Source organism: Camelus ferus, chromosome 19, assembly GCF_009834535.1.
Source record: "Camelus ferus isolate YT-003-E chromosome 19, BCGSAC_Cfer_1.0, whole genome shotgun sequence".
NCBI lineage: Eukaryota > Metazoa > Chordata > Mammalia > Artiodactyla > Camelidae > Camelus > Camelus ferus.
This window is the reverse complement of record NC_045714.1, coordinates 9,340,216-9,364,454: the sequence shown is the minus strand read 5'-3', so window position 1 is coordinate 9,364,454 and position 24,239 is coordinate 9,340,216. Positions and strand designations below refer to the sequence as shown.

Genomic DNA, 24,239 nt, shown 5'->3' with positions numbered 1-24,239 from the left:
ACTTCCTTCTCATTGAAAGTAAAGGAGTTACAGAGAATTTTCCAACCACTCTCTTGCTCCTGGCATGAAGCATTCCCCTAAGTTAGCCTTTCGGATAGGTCTTCAAAAATTACATTTGGGCTGGAATTGGTGTCTGGTTTGCATTCTCACACTTGGAGTCTTGAACCAAGTTCAGCATACTCAGATCACAGGGGTTCTCAGACAGAAACAGCTCTCGGTCATCAGTGCGTGTGAACTAAAGGAAGCAGACGCTTAATTTCACTGCGGAGTTTCCTCTAGGATCTCCCTAATTTCTTTAGTCAAGAGCTCCCTTTCACAGGAAAAAGAAAACATATGTTTTAGAGAAGGCAACACTCCTTCATTGAAAGTACTCCGTTACAGTATGAAATGAGCCGGGTGCATTTCTGAAATGCTGACTCATACAATAAGCCCCCCAATCTAGGTTTATTCATTAAGGTTCTCTGCTTTTAAGCAACCCAGACTGGCTCTAACCTAATTTTGGGGAGAAAATAAGAACTCACAGATTCTAAAAGAAGTCTCCAAAAGCTGAACCACAGCCAAGCGAGGAGATGGGCAAATTCTCTTCCCAAAGAGCAACTAAGAGATGGACAGAGAAACACAACCACGTGAGCACTCTGGAGGTCAACGCCATACAGCAATCTGAGAAGCAGTTACTCCTGTAAAATCTGCTCGATTCTGGGTAGGAAGACGGGGGATCTATGGCATTCAGGAATGGGCCTGTGCCAGCCTACCCCGGCTGGGCAGCCATGCTGGTTTTGCCAGATGAGACAGGCCACAGGGACTGGCAGCTTCCCTCCCTGTTGGAAGGCGCTCCCGTGGTTTGGAGCAGTGGGCGGCGACCACACCCAGCAGCCTTGCTATTCACAGTGACTGCAGCAGCTGGTCAAGAGGGGCAGGCCAATGGGTACAGGGGCCTGAGCTTTCACGGTCAGCGCAGCACAGCGCAGGCTGGGGTCGCAAACACAGAGAGGGCCCACACCGGCCACCCGCTCCCGGGTAGCCCTGAGGCTGCAACATTTGCATAGGAGACGTGAAAGGGCCCAGGGGAAGGTGAGGCCTAGGGAAGAGTCCAAACCTTCTGAACCTGGAATGTGCTCCTACAAACAACTGCACTGGTAGCGACGGCAGTCTTGCCGACTCCAGCTGACGCGAGCGTAACCTCCGTGCAACCGCTGGCTGACACAAGTCCGTGCAGACACGGGGGCACCCCAGGTCAGTGCTACTGATTTGGTACCTGTAGTTCAGGGATACACAACTTATTTGGGAAAATCCTTTGGCAGCTTGCCAGGACCCCAATTTGCATAGCTATTTGCATAATAATAACTTTTCTATTTCTAAAAAAAAGCAAAATTAGGAGTTTTTAAAAGTGAGCAAAGGCATCAGCAGCCACACATAAAGAGAACTAATAGATTCACCTACGCAAGTTATTTTATGGTAGAGAAAAAGGAAGGAAGGAAGGAAAGAAGGAACAACTACAACCTTCAGAGGCAAAAACATTTGAATCCAGAATTTTTCTAACATATTTCTAACATTTCCAGTTTCTAAATGAGCTTGTAGGTGGATTCTGCCCCAGAGCCTCCAGATGAGAGCTCCTCCCAGCCAACACCTTGACATCGGCCTGGGGAGCCCCACACTTAGAGGGCCCAGTGGGGCCCACCTGGACTTCTGATGGATAGAACCAATAACAAATGGGTCCTGTGTCAAGCTGCTCAATTTGCTATGCACAGAAAGCTAATAGAGATGGCACAAACATACCTAGCACCACAGCTAGGATTTGTTCCTAGAAATGGCAAAGAGGTCTGGAGCAATGAGGTGGAAATGCCACGTGCCAAGGCAGACGGAGCAGGAGGGGAATAAAAGGCCCAGGGCAGTGGGCAGCTGTGGTGGGTCTGGAAAACCCACCCGATGCCTATGCTCCACGGGAGGCCCAGACAGACAAGCTCTTTACCGAAGCTATAGCGGGTGTGTTGTGGGAGAGACACCCGCACCACCACGCTCAGTAGCGTCTCTTCTCGGGAGACCAAGGCTAATGGTATAGGAGAGGCCGTTACTCAGCTGGGTTAATGATGATAGGAAAAATGGAAACCCCAAACCACAGAAGCCAGGTGGTAGAACTTAACCATCAGAGGCCAGGTAAACACGAGCACCGTGATAAGTGGCAAGGCCAACGTGGCAGCCAAAGGGCCAGGTCCAGAGAGTTCGGGAGAGAATAGAACTTGTCCCTGCAGCCAAATTGATGGAGAGTGGGTAAGTGTATGGCTGCTGTGTTCAATCAAAAGAAATCCAGCATGGGGGATCAGGAGGCTGAGGGAAGTTGCCTCAGTACAATGTTACAATCTTTTTCCCAGGTTCTGCAAGAAAACCAATGCTCAGATCAGGAGTCATTTGACTGAAGAAGAGGCCAGGTGCCTGGGAGGAAGAACCCTACACCAACCACCCGTGGTCACGGCTCCTCCAGTCATCCTCCCAAGGACCTGTGGCCCGGTGCTTGGGTACACAGACGCCGGGGAGGGGAGAGGGCGATACCCCAATATTTAATGGCTGTTGGGCATGCCTCAGCTGAAATGACTTACTTCTCCCGAGGTCACCCCTCTTCCTGGGGCAGCGCACATGCAATGATTTGTCAACAGAGACATATAAAAGCCCAGCCACCTCGCCCTAACTCCGGGCACCTGAAAAGGGCCTCCCAGCTTCAGAGTTCCGCACAGGGGTGGCCCAGACCTTCATCGTGGCTGCATCACAGCCACCGCTCCCCCTTCTCAGTCCAGTTATGGTCTTCCTTCCCAAGGGCGCGCCGTGCTGTTTCTCAGAATCTGCCTGCCAGGGGGCCCACCCTGAGACCACTATCGAGCACTCGCACCTATAAATTACCACATTTCAGCTAGTGAGCTGTTTTATGTTGTCTTCTTAACCACCTAGCCAACAAAAATCTATCAGAAACATGAAATCAGTTGTGAAGAAGTGTTCAGGATTCTACTACTTAAAAAAAAAAATCCTCTTTAGGATAAACAGAACCACAGCACAAGACTATCTTTTAAAACCCAGAAGTGAAAGAACAGTCATCCATTGTGCATCTCATTAATATTTTATGTGAATAATTAATGCCAAAATATCCCCCAGTCTTTACTGCCACTATAAAGAGGCCATGCGGACCCCAACGTGGTGTTCTTTGGTGATTAATTGTGTATTTGCAGCCATCTAATCATTCATGCTTGCACATTATGATACCTAAGGCCTTTTTCTTCTACAGTTTTAGTAAAAAAGCAAAATATAAAAAATAAACGAAATAAGCTAGGATGTCGCTTACTTTTTCATGTTAAATGAGCCAGTGATTAGAAAAAAATAAGACTAGTTAATATTCTGCTTCTCCAAGATTTAGAGCGTCTGAATGTTTATGAAAATAAGCCTGTGACAAGAAAGAGGGTAAATGAGCAATTGGGTTTTGTGAAAGCTCAGATTATTTTTCCCCAGCTTTATTGAGGAATGATTGACAAGTACGAAATTGTATATACCTTGGGTGTGGGCCACAAAACAGAAGGCTTCCACGTTCCTTTCCCTGGGGCGTGTCAGGTGGGTTTTGTTCTTGTAAATGAAAAATGACCGTATTTATGACACTGGAGTTACAGGGAAATAAGACGCCAGTTATTTCACACTACCAATAAAAGTTTTAATATAAATGTTTGCTCTCTTTTGAATAAACTAATTGTCTAGCATTTGGGACAGTCAGTTCCTCTGGAATCATGTGGATATATAAAATCCTATGAAAACAAACGTATGTATGTATATGCATGACTGGGACATTGTGCTGTACACCAGAAACTGACACATTGTAATGGACTGCACTTTGATAAAAAAAAAAAAAACCAGTAAAGATAATCAAGATGTGTATTATCTTTGGTGCCTAACTCAAGTGGCCACAGATCCCGGCAGGTATTTAAAAAAACTCCCCAAATCTATGTGAATTAGATTGGTTTTAAGCAACAGGGGATGGTGGGGTCTGTGGCTAACTGTGACTAACACTGACCTGTTAAAGGCATCAGAATTCCGTATTTGTATGAAATCACACATACAAACAAAACATGGCTGAGGAGTGAAGACTAGAGCAATCGTGTGCTCCCTCTGCTTTATATTATACACAAAGCTTTCACTGTAAGAGAACAACTTTAGTTTCACTTGGTTGGAAGGACGGGGAAGAGATTTTTAAGTTGTTTATGGATCTTCCAAAGTGTGGCAAACTATTTTCAGGATGGCGGAGTCACTGCTGTTTTTACAGCACGCTTTTGTAGGCATCGAGGATTCTATGTTTTTATATTCCAGAACTGATCTTGGTTCTTCTGCTAGTTGTCAATTTCTTTTTCACTGATTTATCTATCTATTTTAACGTGGACAGTTTATTTAACCTCCCTCTTGCTGGGAAATATGCTGCTGGAAAACAAGCCGCGCCTAAATTTCCATGAGCTTAAAATATTACATTCACACTTACTTGCTTAAAATGCACATGCTTGGTTTTAACGTTTTACGCAGTAGATGACCTATAACACATATGCTAAAGAAAATTTGTGAGGGGCAATCCTGAGATTGACCATAAGGGCACAAAGGAGGGCAGATATTTCCTTAGGGTAAAACAGCGGACGGTCCTGGAAAGCCAGATCACCCATTAACAGCACTTTGTTCTGGCATGAAAGCATGTGGTTTAACCCAGGGGGAATATCTGGTATCTCGAGATGTCCTGGAGGCAATGACAGGATAGACTCAGAAATTTTGCATACCCCGAGGAGGGTGATTGTTCCTGGAAGGGATAGGCCTGAAATTGATCAGTTAACCAGCAAGCAGAACTTAGTGCTTGTGGCATGGAGTATCTAAAGCCCCACCTCTTTGATCTTTTATCTTCTGAGCGGTGTACTCCTAATAAATATGTCGACCAGGCTTTCGGCGCTCTCAATCCACAAGATCTTGAGTCCCCTGGTCCCATCTTTGCTCTTCACTTTGTCTCTGTTTCTTAAGTCTTGCATCACCCATTCTCAGAAACGGTCCCAAGCTGCGCTGGACGCAGCACCCTCTACCTAATCTGCTCTGTCTCTTAGCCCAGACAGACAGAGGAACACAGATCTGAGAAGCTTCTTTCAGTAGTGGGACAGGGCTTGAGGGAGACGAGCAGGAAACAGCACATACTGCATTAGCTACCCTGTATTAGTTACACTCGGAAAGTTGCTTTTAAAGTACCTTAACTCATTTCCATAACAGAAGTAGGTAATATCATGACTCCATTTTACCGATGGAAAAAATGTAGAACAGAAAGGCTAAGCAATTTGTCCAGCCTCACCGACCCGGTAAGAAATGAAGCCAGGGTTCCACCCAGGCAGCCTGACCCGACGGCCTGTGCTCTTAACCAACAGAAACCGACACAAACAGGATGATGCTGAAGAGGAGCCAGTAAGCCTCCCTCAGTCCATCGGACGGGATATGAAAGAAAATTACTGAGCCCAGAAGGTAGGAGCATTTGAGGACAAACAGAGAGCACACTGTCTCTTTATTTCTTTCTCCATGTCTCTATGTCTTTGTAGATATATATTCCAAACACATATCTCATTAGAGCATTTGAAACTATAGCAAAATCAATCGTTATCTGCAACCTCTTAACTTCCATAATACTTCACTGTCCGGACTTCCTTTAACTCAGCACTAACAGTGACTCCAATAATAACCAACATTTTATTAAACACATTTACTCCGAAAATGCACCGCACTGAATCCTTTCCACACATTAACATGTCTGACTCTACGTTCATGCTTCTTAATCTTCCTACTCCTCCTCTTCCTATGTGTGTGTTCATCCAAGTTTCATTTTCTGCGTGAGATTCAATGATCTCTCTCCTAGATCTTTCCCGAATTTACCTCCTGGCTCCACCCCCTGCACTGGGATCCAGCTTCCCATGTGTGACCATCTGCTCCTCAAGTTCATCTTAATGTCAGGCTGGCAGAAGTTATAAGTTGTTTTCTTCTCCAAACTGTTCCTTCCAATGACTTCCAAATGACCATCAGTGCCACCTCCATCCTTCCCTTCTGCCATCTGGAATCGCCTTGGACACATTCCTCCAAGTCCTGCCTCTCCAGACAGCCTCTCAGGTCCCACAGAATCATAACTCTCTCCATTGCTTTCTCGTTGCACGTGCTGTGTTACACATTTGTGCAGACTCTTAACGATCCCACCAACAGCTTTCCTTTTCAACCTTTTAATCATACTGCCAAATTAATGTTCCTAAAGTTCAAGGCTTTTTTCCTCAAGGGCTTATATACTGATGACAGTTTCATGCACACTAAGAAAGTTATGAACTCACTATTGGTTTTTATTTTTACTTATTTTTCTGATATGTGCCTATTTCTGTTTTCCCTCCTGTTTTACTGAGACATAACTGATCTGTAACACTAAGGTGTATGGCATAATGATTTCATATATGTATATACTGCAAGATGATTAGCACAAGTTTAGAGCTAACATTCATCACCTCACAGTTAAGAAAGATTTTTCTCCTCGTGATGAGAACTTTTAGGATCTACTCTTTCAGCAACTTCCAAGTATATAAAACAGTATTGTTAACTGTAACCCTTATGCTGCACATTACCTCCCAGGAGTCATTCCTCTTATAACGAGAAGTGTGCGCTTTTTGACTACCGTCACCAGTTCTCCCATCCCCAAGCCCACCTCTGGCAACCTGAAACCTAATCTGTTTCTATGAGTTTGGTGTTTTTTAGGTTCCACATATAATGAGATCATACAGTGTCTCTCTCCACCTGACTTATTTCATTCAGCACGACGCGCTCAAGATTCCTCCAGGTTGTCACAAATAGCAGGATTTTCTTCTTTTTCATGGCTGAATAGTATTCTATTACAAATAAGCACAATTTCTTTATTCCCCCTTGGATGGAGACATAGGCTGTTTCCATGCCTTGGCTGTTATAAATAATGCTGAAATGAACGTGGGGTGGGGGGTGTGCAGGTATTTCTCCAGGATAGTGATTCCATTTTCTTCAGCTATAAACTCAGAAATGGAATTCCTGAATCATATGATAATTCCATTTTTAATTTTTTAAGGAATCTCTATATAGTTTCCCATAGTGGTTGTGCCAACTTATATTCCCAGCAAGAGTACAGAAGGGAACTCTTTTCTCTACATCCTCACCCATATTTGTTATCTTGTTTTTTTTTTGATGATAGCCATTCTAAAAAGTGTGAGGTGGTATCCCTTTGTGGTTTTTATTTGAATTTCCCTAATGATGAGTGAGTGAGGCAGAGCACCTTTTTCATGCACCTGTTGGCACCACTGATTTTAACGTATCTACCAAATTTCTAACCACTCCAACATTTGAGTTCAACTCATCCTGGCCCACTTATTTTTAATCTCCTTTTAATTCTCTCTGTATATTCTATACACCAATAAAACTTAATTACAGTTCCCCAAATAAGCCAAGCCAGAAACATGCTCAGTTTCACACTATTTCTTTCACCTGAAAATGTAATTTTCCCTACTGAAATAGTGACTGCCTTTCAAGGTCCCATTTAAATGTCTTACATGACATCTTCCCTGATTGCCCAAGAAGTAAACACTTTGTTAGTGGTTTTCATATGGCCCTTGCTGCTTTTAAATTGCACTGTATCTATCTGTGTGTGTCTTACTTTTATACATGACCGTATGCGACTCTATAGGAGTAAGTATCATATTTGGTAAACCGTTACTGCCAATTCAGCGGGGACCCTGGGCTGGGGGCACAGATGGCATTCACAAATTAAGAGATCTCGGAAAAGCGCGGGCAAGGTACACAGAAGCCACAGGGAGGCTGGCGTATCCCTGGCTGCTAACACAGAGCTCTTACTACCTCCAAGCTTTGAGGAAAGGAGTGGTTTTGGGAAGGACTGATCTGTGAAGTTACGGCAGCTCTGAGAGGCGGGGCGCTCTTTAATGGAGTTCCCCCGGCCTGAGACAATCTTCCGGGAAGGGGGGCTAGATGCAGTAAATGCCACACTCCCACCCTCCTCCTCTTCCACAACCTCCTGTTGGTGCTCTGACTGGCCAAAGATAATTCAGGGCCAAAGGATAAAGGAGTCTACTGACTCCACGTCTCCTGTGGCTGCAAATTGGGTGGAGAAAGGTGGAGTGGGGTTCTGACACCATCACTACAATTTGACACTTAATAAATTAATTTAATTTAATGAAACATTTAATAAATACTTATGAAGCACTCCTTTAAGTTGCAAATACAACTCCACGACATTTGGAGGTTGAGGTATTCTAAAGGTTGTAAGGTCTAGCTGATTTCCTCTACTTTTTTTTTTAAATTCTTTTGTTTTTTGTTTAACCCTTGTGTTGAGGACTGACTTTCCTTTACTGTTTATCTCTAAGCATGCTTTTTGCACTCTGCTCATCTTGTGATAAAGGAAAAGCCTTTTTCCTTCCCCAAAGTGTGTACTTTTATGATATCTCTTGAGAATGAGACGACTTTTCAATAAACTGATACTGACATAGGGAGTGTCTCTCAAGTGTGGATTTTAAAAATGACAGTTTTCTGTGGGGGAGGGGAAGAAGTCCAGGGGAAAATGCTCTACCTGGTCCCTAATTTCACATGCTTCCTACCAAAGATTATTTTAAAAGATCAAGATTTCTTTTCCGTTTGAACTTGCTACTCACCTTGAACCCTCACCCTGGCTATTTTTGTTGACCTCGATATGCACTAAGTCAGAGAAAGAGCAACGTGACGCCGAAAGCACAAGGGATTCAGTTCTTCACGCTGAGTAGATTCACTGAGTCCAATATTCTGACTCATTTGCATTGTTCTTAGTTCAGATACTATGTTTTTAAATAAAGAATTCACTAACACCCAAAAATGAAAAACACAAGCTTAATGCTGTTTAATATACACATATTATACACCATATGCATTTATATATGCGTTGATATAGACTGAAGAATTCACAAGATAATTCAAAGAAATATCTCTATATGAAGAGCGTGTGATGTGATTAAAATGTCAAAATGAAGAAAACACTTAGTATTTATATATTACAATTATGATGAGGAATGATCATCTCCCTAGTCTTCACCCACATTTGATTTCAGTGGCTGTCCCAGGACATTTTTCTTCCCGCTATTACTCTTTTGAATGGCACTGATGTCGACAATTCCTAATCATTGCCGCTAGTCACTAATGTGATCTTATAAAAAAAAAAAAAAAAAAAAGGAAAGCAATAAATGCCTCGTGGTCCAAATATATAATTGGTGTTAGATGTGAGGTATAGGTTATGACAAGATTCACGGTTTGTTTTCAGATTTCCAGGCTGATACATGCCCTGAGACAGAAAACTGCCCAACCTTCTCACTTCATTGATATTCAGAGGGCTCTAATTTATCAAAGATTAAGTCCTATTAGAAGATTCTTATGTCTTCCCTTTGCTTTTCTCTATTTAGAAGAACTCTAAATTCTTTCAATTATCAGGTAGGCAAAGAAGTACCACATAGCGATATGATTGCCTTTGACCTTGAAACACTCGTTCCCTGCAGCAGGTAGCTGGCTGGTTTCCTCACACAGTAAAGAGTTGTGCTGCAAGGGGCTGGGGTGAGAACACGTGGCTGCCGTCCCCAGGCTTTCTGGCGTCAAAGAGATGCCACACAACTAGTCCTCGCCTACAGACCAAGCAGAAGGGATGTGTCACTTCCAGGCCAAGGTTGTTAAGAAGACAGGACTTCTCCAAGACCCTAAAAGAAGGCAAAGTCTTGAGAGGGAAGAAGCCTGGGATCCTGAACAATCGGGTTAAACCATCTTCTGACATTTGCAACAGTCACACGACTGAGCAAATTTTCCTTTTGTATGATGCCTCTGAGATGATAATATTTAATAGAAGCGAGTACTATGACACTGAAACATACAATATGTCATATACAATTGATAACATACAAATTTACAAAACACAAGACACAGATACAAAAAAATTACAAAATGCAAAATATTATATATTGATATATATTTGCCAAATGGTGTCTGTGTACGTAAATATGTTTTATATTATAATATATAAATGTAAACATGTATATATAAAAATATGTGTATATATAAATATATACTCTATTATAATATATACAATGTATATATATAACACACATATATACACACCTTTGGCAAATGTATATATAAAGTATGTAGTATTTTGTAATATTTTATTTGTATTTTGCTAATATAATTGTATATATATTTATATAATATATATACACACATACATATATATACATATATGATGTATTTTTATTTCCCTTCATTAAGAAAAAAGTTCTGAAAGACAAATGAAAAGAAAAAAAGCTCTGTTGTTTTTACTTCTACTTTCAGTTAATACACATCAATCTAAAACCGAGGACAGTCGAGGCTACAGGAAATTGTCTCGCACCCATTCCCTTAAAGAGCTCTCTCTACTGATTCTTAATTACAGCCAGAATGTGAAGAGCTTGTAAGCACGGGAGCAAGAAAGCCTATCAGTTTAGTATTTAAGTATCAGTATTAATTACTCGTGCGAAGAAATGTGTGATTGCACAAATTGCTCAATGATGATTACAAAGGAGTCTGCATTTGCAAACACATGCCTGTGCAATTTGCCTGGTAAGCACCACTTAAAGAATTTTAAAAATGTAGTCCCCGAAATCAGACAAGCAAGCCACACAGCATGTCCTGTTCCCTTTCCAGGGTATTCTCTGTTGTAACTGTGTTCGCCTCTAACAGCTCCATGACTTAGTCGCCCAAATTTTCTCACTTGAAATAAGGACCAGCTGGGAGTGCGTCTTCCCTCTTTATGACCTGTACTATGACTTACTTGATGTTTTCCTCAAAAGAAACTCTTACAATTTACATAAAATAGTTCCCTTTGCCCCACTTCTGCCACCAGCAATTGCCCCATATATTTGCTGTCCTGTGATATAAACTCCTTAAGAGACTTGTTCTTGTTCCCTGTCTCCAATTCACCTCCGGCCAGGCTCTTTTACACTCACTTCCATAGGACTTGGCCTCTGCCGTTCCACACAACATTACGTCATTTGCTGCTTGTCAGTGAGCTCTCCATTTCTAAATCCAAAGGTCTCAGTCCTCCTTGTACATGACCATCAGCAGCATCTCACACATTTGAGGAGTTCTTTCTCCCTGACACACTTCCTTCACTTGGTTCCAAAACCCCGCACCCTAATGACTATCATCTCGTCCCATTGGTTCTTCCCTCTCAATCTCCTTTGCCAATTTCTCCTCTTCTCCCATACCTTCTTCATGTCAAGTATCTTAGATCTCAGTCTATAGTTCTTGTCTCTGTACCCTTTCCTTTGGTAATCTCATCCAGTTTTCTGGCCTTACATGTATTTATTTTCAACCATTCTCGTATTTATGTCTCCGACAAACCCTGCAACTGCATATTCAACATCTTGAGACACTTGGATGCCTACCGGACAAGTATGACTTCACATGTCCCAAACATCTCATGACCACGTAATCTGCTCCACCCATAGCCTGCAGGTCTGCGGAGTACAAGGTACACCTTACACCCAACATGTCAGGAAATCCTATTGATTCTGCCTTACAAATACACCTAGAGCCTGACCACTTCCCACCTTTTCCATTCCTACCATCCTGGTTGGATCCACCATCATCTTTCACCTGGTTGCTGCAATAGCCTTATAATCCTTTAAAATATAAGTAAAGCCATGCCAGTCCTCTTTTCAAACTTTTGAGGGCTCCTATCTCACTCAGAGTGAAAAACTAAATCCTCACAGTGGCCTGCTTGGACAGAAATGGCTTCTTTGTCTTCACCTATTCACTTTTCTCTTGTTTCCTCTCTTTCTGCCACATTGGCCTCCACGCTGCTTCTCAAATGCTCCAGATAGATGCCAACACAGGACCTCTGCACTGGCTACTTGGCCAGTTACCTCCCCTTGGCCCATTCCCTCTCCAGATATCCACATGGCTAACTTGCCCTCCTTCGTGTCTTGGTTGAAATGTCTTTTTCTTATCTAGAAGCTCAGTCTGAACACCATATTTGAAACTTGCCCTCCTTCTACGCCTTGCTATATGTCTCTTTATTTTTCTATAGCACCTTTCAATATCAAATAGAGCATACCATTTACTGATTAATTACATCTGTTCGGTCTCAACTATAGCCCCTGATGGTATACAAACCCCCGGTAGGTGGGGATCTTTGTAATTTTCATTCACTTGCATGTCCTCAACAGGATACGCAACCACGTGCAGAATAAAGCTAATGCGGAACAAATATTTGCAGCTGCATGAACAGAGCAGAGGAATGGCACAAGTCTGGGTATTACCTCATCTGTTCACTCTTCCACAATATTGAACTTTATCGATCATTCACCCTGTGCAATAGTTCCAGTGAGTAGGCGTGGATTATCTAAATATTTTCGTTATTTTTCAATAGTTCATGTGAATGGTTCCTGGTGTACCCAGTTATTTAATAATGACATAATCCATCAAATGTTGAGAAAACCAAAATGAAGATAGGCTAGCAATTTGCTTAAAACGATAAACCTTATAAGAAATGCTACTAAGGCTGCCTCTGCAAGTCCAATTCATTGATCTGCAAACTGTCCGTGATGAGATTCCCAACCCATCTCAGAACTTTCATAAAGCAAAGTAAAAATGAGTGACCAGGAAAATGCAAATTTTAAAAAGCACAAGTAACACAAAGTCCATTTGTTTGGTATTAGGCTCAACAAATCTGTCAAATGGTTAAACATCTCCAAATGCTTCCTCTCAATTTCTGCATTTATCTTATCATGAACAGTAAGGAAGTGCTGGCATATTACCATGGGTCCAAGAACCACACTTGGTGCAGGGCCACCCTAAGCTCTATGCCTCCCTGTTCTCTTCTCTATGTGTAATGGCTTTTAAATTTAATTTTTTTATTGAAGTGTAGTTGATTTATAACCTACATGGACTCTTGACATGAGCCTGCAAACTTCATGTACATAACTACTCTGTTACCTCCGTATCACCTGTCTCATCCACACTAAATACAGCATACAGTATGTGCCTTAACCTATTACAGGTCGTGTGGCCACCGAGAATACAGCATAAAGAGCTAAAAACTTTATATAAATTTGTCTCCCAGGGTGAAGATGACTTGTCATTATGCTCACCTTGCCCCTTCTAGAAAACGCTCCAACAGCATTAGCAACTGTGTGCGTTTGAACCTGCAGACTGAAGGCGGCCAGGAGGGTAGGGCTTTTTTCTCATCTCCTTGGTCACTTTTTTTGCTAAGACGCTCAACACACTGGCAACAGAAACAGCAGTTTTCCTGTCAGACTTGTCACCGGGAGAGCGAGCATCTCAGTATAAATGACTGTGTCCAGTGGTCGTCCAGGAAACAGTTCTGCAATCTGTGTTTAATCAAATTCATTGAGTTTTCGCAGCATCACTAGCAGTTCATTACTGTCATTTTCCCCACAGACGACTGTGCTCCTCGGCACCACTCACCCACTCAACACCTCCTGGCTGTGGCCAGTGCCAGCCACCCGCCTCTACGGCGCCGAAAGTAGTAACTTCCGAGGCAGAGTGTGAACATTACGTTATTATATTTTATCTTTCCTCTGTGTGTTATCATTCAGCATAACCACCCTCCTGGATCACAGAAAATTACATGGCAAATCATACTGCTTCCATATTGTTTTCTCCTCCCAGTTTCTGTGGTCTGCTGCCAACAATCAGCCACTCTATGGGCCCAAGGCAAACCGAGAGCTACTGTTTCAGTGCCTGATCACTGCTCGAAAGCTCACCGGGTTGGACGACGTGGCAGGTGCACCAGCACTGCGTCTGCTGCTGTGTCTCCCTACAGTGAGTCTGTGAGGTTTTCAGCAGGGAACACCTCCTAGAGCATGGCTCATACAACATGGTTTCGATTCTCTCCATCACTATGGGGTATCTGTTGTCCATTCCCAAACTCCTGTGTGGATGGAAGTGTGGGATGAATTGAACATGCTGAGCATAACACCCTAGTGATCCCACCGTGAAATCTTGGGCAGATGAGCTGTGGCCGATCACGATCTCTCACACACACACACACACACACACACACACACACACACACACACACACACACTCTCAAGTCAGCATAGGGGAAAAAACAAGAACAACAAAACCCATCAAAATTGGTACGTAGCATCTTACAAGCAAAATCTAGTTGCCTGACCTAGGATTTTTATTTTTCAACTTTAATGCAGGTGTCTTGTAGAACTCTGGTTCCCCAAAATTTGATTTAATGGGCGTCCCTAACTCTCAAAAGTGACTCCTCATTCATTCATTGAATGTTCTGTCAATAAATACGTATTAAGTGCCCATTAGGCGTTTCATTTTAGTATTTCCATTTGCCTAACGCAGTATTCGTCTGACATGAGTTCAGTGGGACATGAGGTTCATGGGTGTCGTGAAAAGGAATTATTCTACAGTCAATAGAGCTTGCAAAAAAAAAAAAACTGCATTAAACAAAGATAATCATGCCTATTTGTAGAACGGTTTCTTAGAGCTGACACTGAGAATTTCCAAGTGGGGAATTTAAAGGGCCATATTGGCAATGGTGTTCTGGTTAACTGGATGCCCCTGCCCTTTTGTATTCTCCTACAGAATATCGGATTGCCAGGATCTAATTTGGTCATTGCAGAATGAGTTGTGTTTCTTACTAAAAGATTTCTAGCAGGGGCTGCCTATGACAAAGAGTGTGCTAGGCCTAAGAACGCCCCAAGTCTGACAGGGGAGTCTTTCTTTGCCTCAGATAGGATTTTTTTTCACTTAATTCATGTGTCTGGGTAAAAACATAACTTCCCTTCACTTTCAAGGAAAGCCTTTGGTCCTAAAGTGATCGCCTGAAGAAAGCAGCCATGGTATTGGAAACTTAAGTGTCTTCATGACAGCATCAACCACATTTATTATGCCTACTGGTTGGCAGGACACTCTCCTGAGCTCCCTAAAAATTTACGTAATTTGGCCCCTCGGATTTTTACATTCAAAAGAAGTGGCACGTAACATCCCCCACCCCTCCTGAGCATACACGATGAATGACGTTCACACGAAAGATACACTTGCATGTTCAAACCCATGGTTATGCACCCTTTCCAGGAAAAAGTTGGTCATCCTTCTTTTTTCTTCCAGTCAAAGAGACATATCATCATGCAATTCAGTAAGAGACACATTCAAGGGATAGCCTTGAATGTGTCCTATTTGTTTAAAGAAATATTTTGTAAAACTGGCATTTTAATTCCATAAGTGAAAAGTTAACTGGATTTGCAAAATAACTGATCATTACACGATGATGACGATGATGGTTAACATCTATGGGCTGTTTTCTATATACAAAGCAGCACTCCAAACTATGTAAATATAGAGGTACAGTTGTTTTTATATCAATTTACTTAATCCTTAGTCTTCACCACAATCATCTGAAAGGGCATTATTATTTCCATCCATTTTGCAGAAGACGACACTGAGGCAGAAAGGAGGAAGTGACTTATACAATGTTATGCAGCTGGTAATTAGTAGAATACATACTACATCATCTGCCAAATGACTTCAAAGCTCACATCCTTTTCTACAACACTAAAATATAAAATAGTATCATAAAATAGTATATTACGTTTTCAGCTGAGAACCACTAACCATCCTTAGACTGCTCTTAGTTTACCACTAGATCTTGGAAATCACATTTTCCCTTTCTCTGGAGGGGCTGGGAAGATTTCCTATAAATTCCATTTCAACCACTGGAAGTCACAGACCATTTAAGAATCAAAGGCTGGCTATGGCCACCGCATTGAGGGAATGGCAGAAAGGAAAGCGGCACATGGGTTGTTCTTCCATTCCATATCAGAGGGCAATTCTGGAGTCGGGGCTCTGGGATTCAAAGTGCAGCTCAGCACAAGCTCTGACTCTCCCTCTCCCTCGCCTAGTTGTTGACCGAGCACCCCCCAGGCCTTCCAGAGACAGCGCTGGACAGGGCACGCCAGGCCCTTGCCCTCGCGGTACTTACATTTCAGTGGGAGGAGGCAGGTAACGCACCAGGCCACAAGCTCACTGGAGCACTGGTTTCAGAGAATGATGAACTACCTAAAGGGAACAGTACAGAGCGACATGAGCCCCAGTAACTGCAGAGAGGCTAAAAACAAGTCACTGAATAGAAAGAGAACCCTGGACACAAATGTCAATGGAAAGTATAGAATCCAACGTTCTAGCTACACTTTTTTATGACACGACATTGAAGCTGCACATAAATAAAACATGGATGCTTTCAGAATGACATTCGTGGGTAACTCCCTTCTTTTGTTGATACTGTCTTCAAACTGGTAGGTAATAAAACAATACATTTAAAATGTTTTCCCTTCAAAAACCAATGTAAAGGCTTCTGCAATTTTTTAATAAAAAATTAGGAAAAATACAAAAATGAACAATCGTGCAATGTTGATATGGCCTACTTAGTTATCACAAAAAATGAGAATAAAGGAAAATAGCAACCTGAGAATGTTTGTGACACAATAAAAAATACACATACAAAATTACTTGATAGCTATCATAACTATATACTATTTTACATGCATAAACTATGTATTTTATAACTATATAATAGTTTACATGCATAAAACAAAGAGATGAACATTGCCCAGACGACAAATTCAGTTTAGTAGGGAAACTGGACTGTAGACCATATTTTCTTTTTTGACAGCATTTTCTTATTTTTGTTATTTATGAAATAATTTTTAAACTCTTCACCTGATTCTAAGACAAAGCAAGCAATCTAAGGATTTGAATCCCTGCTGACTGCATTGAGGGGAAGCAAAAGTTTTCATCATTTGACTTTCATATAAAGTGTTATTCTGTAAAAGTTTTAATATATGTTGCTCTTGCAAATGGGTGTCCTGAACTATCCATAAATTTGTTTTCAATTCAGTAGTTAATCATCACTAGACAGGCACATCCTCTAGGTAGGCTACTTAATCTATCAAAGAGTTGATCTCTCCAAGGTTAGTTACAAGTGGTGCTTGACTTTGTTCTTTCTTGCTAATTTTTTTTGTCTAGGTTGAGGTTACTTCCCTATAAATCTAATTTACAAGTTTTCTCCTCACTGCAGTGTCTGGTAAGATGGCTAATTTTCTCCCCTAAGCTTGTGACAATTATAATATTAGAATCTTTTCTAATTCCAGTCTCCCTTTTCCTTTTCATTTCTCTGTGCACCCGGCAGCTTTTGTACTAAATTTTGATACCAAGTCATTAGCATTTTACCATCTCCATTTACCATGCAGAATACAATAGGCTTTCTACTTGGAACAGGGAATCTTTTATTCTCAGAGTCGGTGGTCACCACTGTGCGATCTTACAAATCTTCCTACCTTGCGACTCACGACACCCTATTTGGGGAGTTGTCGGGTCATGGCATTTTAAATATGAATATTTCATTCTGCTATTTTTGTCATATGTATGGAATACGGTCAAGTTTGTGTGAATGTCTGTACCTCATCTGGTATTTATTTACTTCTGATGGTCAAAGTATAACCCAGGTGAGGCAGCAGCCGTGACTCCAGACCTAGAACAAGTTACTGTCAGGCCTGAAACGGATGTTCTTACCAAGAGATCCCAAGGCGTCCTCTCAGGATCCCACCAGAACAGGAGGGAAACGCGTCAGTGTCAAACCCCCGCTGTGAAGACTGTGTCTTTCCCGCCTGGCTTCTGTTGTATTGCATGTGCCATATGTGGGTGACAGTAATCCCTTTTTTCTCTCTTCAATCATTATTGATTCAAGTGTTTATTAAGAGGTCAACAGTGCCAAGCAATGGTTTATTCATTAGCTTGAACCAGTCGTTAACCCTCTGTCTCGGGGACCTTCACCCAGAGGTGCAGACAGGAAATCACTGAAGCAAATACATTTTGCGATACTGCAGAGAGTGGGAAGACCTATCGGAGATGGCTGAGCTGGGGGCTGGGCACCCAGGATGATCTAAGTGAGCCTCCCTAAGAAACTGACATTTGAGCCCAGGTTAAGTGCTGTGACTGGCCAGGTGAAGAGCTGGGGGCTGTGTACCTGACAGAGGCAACAGCAAACATAAAGACCGGCAGCCCGGGAGACTCAGGGTGCTCCAGGGATGGAGAGAGAGCCACTGTGTCTTGAGCAGAGTGAACGGGGAGTGGATGGCTGGGGCGAAGTTGGAGGGGGAGGCACGGGCCAGGTCAGGGGTTGGCAAGCTATGGCCCAGGGGCAAAATCCCTGTAGCTACCTGTTGTAAATGAACTCATACTGTTTTTTAACAGGTGTACCTTCGCAGTCACTATGATGACAGGAGACACTAACTTTGAATAAAAATTAAGCAAAATGCTATTCCTCCTATAAACAGGAATTTCATTCTTATAATTATTAGTTGCGTTACAAAAATTACACATCTATATTTTATAGTAACTTTTGTCATTTAATAAGAATAAAACCATTTTTTTATATTTTGAAATTTACCAAAGACTTTGGTCAAAATCTGTTTTCTCTCTTTTGATAAAATTGATTAATATTAGCCTTGATTTTACCTCTTGGCCCCAGAAGCCATATTTACTTACCATTCTTACAGAAAACATTTGATAACCCCTGGTTTGTATCATGCCAATTACTGTAGGAATACACTTTGCTTAAAAAATCATCCCAAGTTTGTTTTTTTTTTTCTTAATGATATCTGGTCCCTTTTTATCTTATAATAATAACGCTCATTAAATGCCTACATGTGATATTATTAGGAAATAGTACAAAGTGGAAAAAAAAAAAGCCTCTCAGATTTTCGATGACACTGAAATTCTGAAGTTGATATTCCTACTTCTATCTCTGTTTTTCTCTCAGTCCTGTCACTCCAATTTCCAGAACCGCATATAGATGCATCCCTCTGGATAGAACTGACACATAACATTGCACTAGTTTAAGGTGTACTAGAAAATAATTTGATATATGTGTACATTGTGAAACAGTCACCACAATAAATTTGGTTAACATCTATCACTCCACAGTTACAATTTTTCTTCTGGTGGTAAGGCCTTTTAAGATCTACTCTCTCAGCAACTTTCAAATATAGAAGACAGTTGTTAATTATAGTCATTCCGCTGTACATGACATCCCCAGGGCTTATTTATCTTACTAATTTATACATTTTTTCTTTGACAGTGAGAAACCTGACTACATCACCCTACAATCTATTTACTTATTTTTTTATCCTCATATACCCCAAAAATTACTTCACAATTGCTCACCCATTCTTCTATGAGAACCAGATTTACAACGTAAAACGCAGCATTTAAAATAGTTCTTATTTGCCTTTGGCCTTAGAGCATCCAGTCAAAATTCTGTTTCCCAAAGTTCTTTAGGTTACTTTTTTCTTATTCTACCCCTTCATTTGTGATACAATCACATTTGTTTATTACCATTTCTATTCCACATTGGGTTTCCCTCACATCCTGGTTGGTTTAGCTCATATATGTGTGTGTATATATGTATATATATTTTGTTTTTTGTGTATCTTTTCATTACCCTGGTTCTCAAAGTCAAAGCACTACCAAAGGCATACTCAGGCAAGCATCTCTCCTTGCTCTCCTGCCACCCTGTTCCCATTTTCAACTTCTCTCCACCCTTTTCTCACCCATCCGATGAAGGTAATGGATCTATTTAGTCTCTTGTTTCTCCAGCCTGCATTTCTTTTACACAAATGAGCAGATACGTGCCTATTTTTATAGCTTCTTTTTCTTACATGAAGGGTAACGTGCTGTAGATATTTTTCTATACTTGGCCATTTTCACTTAACAGCACATTCTGGAAATCACTCCAGATCAGTGTGATGGGTAGTGAATTCTGTGTTTTAATTTTCATATCTCTAATTATGAGTGATTGGTTCTTCATATATTTAGGGACAATTTTTGTATTTTTATACTATATATTATATTGAATATAAACATTAAATTACATATTTTATATTATACATAAATATGTATTTACATATTTTGTGTGTGTGTGTGAATTGTCTTTTGCCATATTTAAATATCAGCTTTTTGGTCCTTTTCAATCTTTAGGAAATTTTTATCTATTGGAGACATGATTATTGTGGTATGTTTTATACATACTTTCTCCCAGTTTTCAGCCATCTTTTGACTTCATTTATGTTATTGGTCCCCCCCCCCCGCCATGGAACTTTCTAGTGTAGTAAATTTGTCAATCTTTTTTTGCATTGCTGTTGGTGGTCGGAAGGCTTTCTCTGCACTATGGTTAGAGTTCACTCATGTTTTCTTCAAGTACTTGTATAACTTCATACCTTTCCATATAGCTCCCTCATCCATTTGGAGTGCACTCTTCTACATGCTGTAAACATGGATCCCGTTTAATCATTTTCCAGATGGCTGCCCAGCTGTCCCAACACCACTGATTAAAAAGCCCTGTACCTCGGTGTGTCGAGATGCTGCCTTCACTACGCACCACATTTCCTGTAAGTGCCTCTGACTGTCCTAGGCTTTCCCTGCTATCCTCACTGGTCTGTGAGTCTAGACGTGGCCCACACTGCTTTAATTATAGAGGCTTTATAGAATGTTTTCATGCTTGCTAGGACTAGACCTCCTCAGAGCTTTTCTTTTCCAAGTTTATTTTTTCCTGGCCCTTCTTACCTGTTTGTTTTTCCATATGAACTTTAGTATCAGTTTCCCTAATCCATAAAATAGCCCGTCAGTGAGGAACTTAGGCGCACCGTTAGAAGGAAATAAAGATGAGGAAGGAAGGACTAGGAAAGGACAGCCTCCTCCCCGGGACTCTCACCTCCCAGCTCAGAGCACGGCCCATCTGCTCTAACAGACTTGTTATTGGGCACCTACTGTAAGCCCACACGGCAGACGCTGGGAGTGGAGTGGTGGGCCTCGCAGAAAGAGCAGCCCTTGCCGTGAAGATGTGCTGAAAACTCTGGCAACTGGGAAGCGCAACTTGGAAGTGGTCCTTGTACATACATGCTTTTCTCTTATTGTTACAAATTCCCAGGAAACAAAACAGGGAATTTTGAAATCACGTTATAAAATCCAAAACAGAACTCACGGTCTCCCCAGTTTGCCAAGTTATTCACCCGACAGTCTCCTCTATTTACGGCAACATCTCATCAGTCACTCTCGTCTGCGTGTCTCAGTTCCACAGCGGCTCCCAAGTCCACCCATTTCTCTCCAGCTCGCCTTCACTCTCCTGAGCCAGGCCTCTGGGCCAACATCATCTTTATTTGGACAGTTGCATGTATGTCCTAAACCCTCCCTCTCCTCCTCTCTCTCCCCATTTCTCACTCAGCAGCCGGAATGATCATGATCTTTATAAACATGGCTCAGATCATGTCTCTCCCCAGCTTCACGCCCTCCAGTGGCTCGTGACCATTCCTGGGCAAATTTTCAAGTTTTTTGTTATCATGGTTTACTAGTCCCTGCAGGAGCTGGCTTCTGCCCATCTCAGGTTGCTCTCCCTCTCAGTCACTCTGCTGTCACCACCCTGGCTCTCTCCAGCTTCTAGAAAGTGCCCTGCTTCCTCCATGGGGTCCCCCCTTTCTGCCAGGTAACCTCCTCTGGGTCCCCTTCATCAGGTTCAAGCACTCCATCTTGGAGGAAGCCATCCTTCTTCAAGGCTCTCATCGAACCGTGTGCTCCGCCCTCAGATCCCTTATGACAACTCTAATACCGACTGATTGCAAGAAAACAGGGAAGAACAAAGAAACAACTGAATCCCAGACAAACTTTTTAACATCTGAGCAGTGCAGTGCCGTATTCTGGGTGATGGCCTTGGTGGGGAGTTACTGTGGAAAATTGAATAAAGTTTACTTACTTGCAGATAGACTCATTTAGATTTATGAATTTAAAATGTATACCTTTTTTCTACAGTCTTCTATAATTACTGTGGTTTGGATTACAACTTGCCATTTGAGGTTTTTATTTCAAGCACTCAAATAACAAAAGGCGACCGTTTCTTACATTATCTCCAGCACTGCCAGGTGTTCTTCCATCATCAAATTGTTAAAGAAAACACACAAAACATATGTTTTCCATTGTTCCCTGCATAATCTGTAGCTATAGAAATGCAGGATGCTTACAGTCTCAGCAGAAATGAGTGAGCATGAAATATTCATAAGCTCTGTGTTTGTGATTATTAAGTAATGGCCAATTCTGGTGAGTTTGTCATTTTTTAAAAAATGTGTAGTTATTTATTAAACAACTGAATATTCATTATGGAAGAAATTTCATTAAAATAGAAGCGGAGACAGATTTCTCAAGGGGTACAGTGAAGACTCTTGAAAATAAAGGATGGGAAAAGACACATTTGGGATTCAGCACAACCCATTCATATTATCTCTAAGGTCTTAAAAGGTATCTATGTCCTATTTATTTTAACTTCTAGTACAGAAGTAGCGTTTAAGGCTTTTGGGCTCTGGAGACAGTCCCATCTGGAGGTGGGTCTTTATCACTTACTAGTCCCTGTGATATTAGGCAAGTTACTAAACTTTGTTTAGCTTCATTTTCTTTTTCTAATCTGCAAAATGGCAACAGCAATAGACTGAGTCCTAGGGTGACTGCCCACAGCAGGGGAGATAACGCCACGCTCACTCTCTGTCTCACTGTGGCCCACAGTAACAAGCATTGATGGCATGTTAGGCATCAGGTTTCCTGAATATTGTATCTAATACTGCCTACTGCACGTTGGCACTCAGCCCATACACCTGGAAACAAATCGGAGCTTTCCCTGAATCAAATGCTGCTGAGGTGGGACCTGGAGGAAACAATGTCTAGATTTGGGTTCCAAAGAGCTGAAAAGTTCAGAGATCACACTGCTCCTTCTTGTCTTTGAGACTTTATGTCTCCCTTCCTGATCTTTCAAATGAGGATAATGGTTGATTTGTTTCTATAAATTTAATGAGAGCAGGTGAATCGGAATATTTTGTAAATTGTGTCTAATTCAAAACAAGACAGCCTTCATCTGTTTAATTCTTTCATTTAGCACAGTTAGTGAGCCCTCGGACTTCCACGGGGCACTTGGAATTGGCTACAAGCATAGAGACACACGAAATACCTGCTTCCATAGCCCTCTCCATTTCTCGGTACGAAAATCAGTGTTTGGTGTTCCAAAAACAGCTGTTATAACTTGATTAATTGATATTACAAGTATGTACACAAAGCACAAGTTCAAAGGTATGTAGTGAAATACTGAAAGATCAAAACACTGCTTGCAATAGCAGAAAAAAAAAAAAACAAACCCTAAGACATCATTAACAGCACACACATTACTGAAGTGGAATATTTCAAAGATAATATTATTAAATAAAAACTCAAGACGCTTAATTATGTGCACACACTACTGCCTGTGTATAAAAACATACACCAGAAGATGGTAAATGCAGGTTACATGCACAGCACAGATTTCTGGAAGAAGTTTGAAGCAATTCACCATGTTGTTATCTCCTTGGAGGGTAAATGGACCACTGAGGGTCATGGGAGAGAAGGAGAGAGAATTATTCCTAATTAGAAAAAGTAATTTAATCTGTTGGGAATATTCACCCATAGACACTTACCATCTCTTAAAAAAAAAAAAAAAACCAAGCTAGATAAAATAAATAAATACATACAATCACTAAGCACCAGTTTTCTATATTCCAACCTCTCTCCTATCTGAGCCACAGCAGCGAGCCTAACATTTGTCTCTGTGTGTATGTGTGATTGTTGCATGGTGGCATCTCAGGCCTCCAGCGTCCATTTTCATCAAGGTGAAGCAAGGTAAAACCTCTAAGCACTGCCCAGTTCTTCAGTAGGACCTTGAATGCTTTGAATAATCAAACATCCTGGAGTGACCTGCCGCGTCTCGGGGCCCAGGAAGCATGAGTCACAGAGAACGGGCTCCTGGGCGACGCCAAGCCCTGGGCCTGCCGGCGCCCACACGGTGGACGTGGGAGGCCCCAGAGAGCTGCCTGAAATCGGGTCAATGGGAGTCTGTCTCAATACCTTTCCAAGTGGGTTTTATTAAAAGGAGTTGCCTCTTCGAGGCCTCTGCAGCTATTAAAACTGAAAGGAAGAGAAAGTTAAAAAAAAAAAAAAATTAAAACCACTCTCTCTACCCTCCTCCGACAACACATCAATTTACGTAAATTGTTTCATCTAAGTAGCCGCAGAGTCACTTACTT

The 24,239-nt window shown here is 41.6% G+C and overlaps 2 long non-coding RNA genes across 2 annotated transcripts in view; one reads left to right on the top strand and one right to left on the bottom strand.

Annotated features, from left to right (window-relative positions):
• Positions 1 to 17,744, bottom strand: part of LOC116657854 — a 44,001-nt gene extending 26,257 nt beyond the window's left edge. Inside the window, exons 1-2 of the long non-coding RNA XR_004313003.1 lie at positions 17,662 to 17,744; positions 16,073 to 16,149 (exon numbers count right to left, since the gene is read on the bottom strand). This is a non-coding gene — a long non-coding RNA (uncharacterized LOC116657854). The remainder of the gene's footprint in view (positions 1 to 16,072; positions 16,150 to 17,661) is intronic.
• Positions 17,745 to 17,986: 242 nt separating this feature from the next.
• On the top strand, positions 17,987 to 21,894 carry LOC116657852. The gene is made up of 3 exons (XR_004313001.1): positions 17,987 to 18,165; positions 20,448 to 20,537; positions 21,657 to 21,894. It is a non-coding gene; the product is annotated as an uncharacterized LOC116657852 (long non-coding RNA).
• Positions 21,895 to 24,239: the final 2,345 nt, after the last annotated feature.